This window comes from Lipotes vexillifer, unplaced genomic scaffold (genome assembly GCF_000442215.2).
Source record: "Lipotes vexillifer unplaced genomic scaffold, Lipotes_vexillifer_v1.1 scaffold982, whole genome shotgun sequence".
NCBI classification, from domain to species: Eukaryota; Metazoa; Chordata; class Mammalia; order Artiodactyla; family Lipotidae; genus Lipotes; species Lipotes vexillifer.
Genome location: NW_006789467.1, coordinates 2,456,412 through 2,457,062, shown reverse-complemented (window position 1 = coordinate 2,457,062; position 651 = coordinate 2,456,412).

The window sequence follows — 651 nt, the reverse complement described above, 5'->3', positions numbered from 1 at the left end:
TTCTGGAAAGAAAAAACACTGTTACTCCTGCAAATGATTCCACAGAAACAGTGCAACAGCAAAAAAAAAAAAAATCTATAAGCATAAAGATGTTTTTAGCAAATTCATGTAACAGCACTGAAAAGGAAAATAGAAAAGAACCCGAATCTCTAACAGGAAAATGATTTTATAAGTTAAAGGTGTAGCAAGCTAATGTCCTACAAGATAGCCAGTAAAAATAAATAAATATGAAGACCACGAAGTAACAAGCATTAAGTGAAAAAAGGACACAGTTTATTTACAACTATTTAAAAGTTATGGAGGATAACCTGGGAAGTGGTATAGTTAACTGAAAACAGGATTTGACAGCTAGGTAGGATTAAACGTGTTTTCGCTATTTTTTTTCCCTTGAGTTTTAAGTTACTCTCATGATAAAGTTAGTAGTATTTATTACTTTATCGGCTAAGCAACCAGGCCATCCCTTTGGACCTGCCCCTTGCCCCAAGCCTTCTAGGATTATTTCCACTCCCGAGGTGCCTTTCCAAATTCTTTAGATCCTAAAACCTGCTGGGAGCCTGTTTGCGAAACAGCAAAAGCTTTAAAAAAAAAAAAAAAAAAAAAAGCAAACCCCCCTTTGGGGGGGGTTTGGTTTCCCCCCCCCCCCCCCCCCCC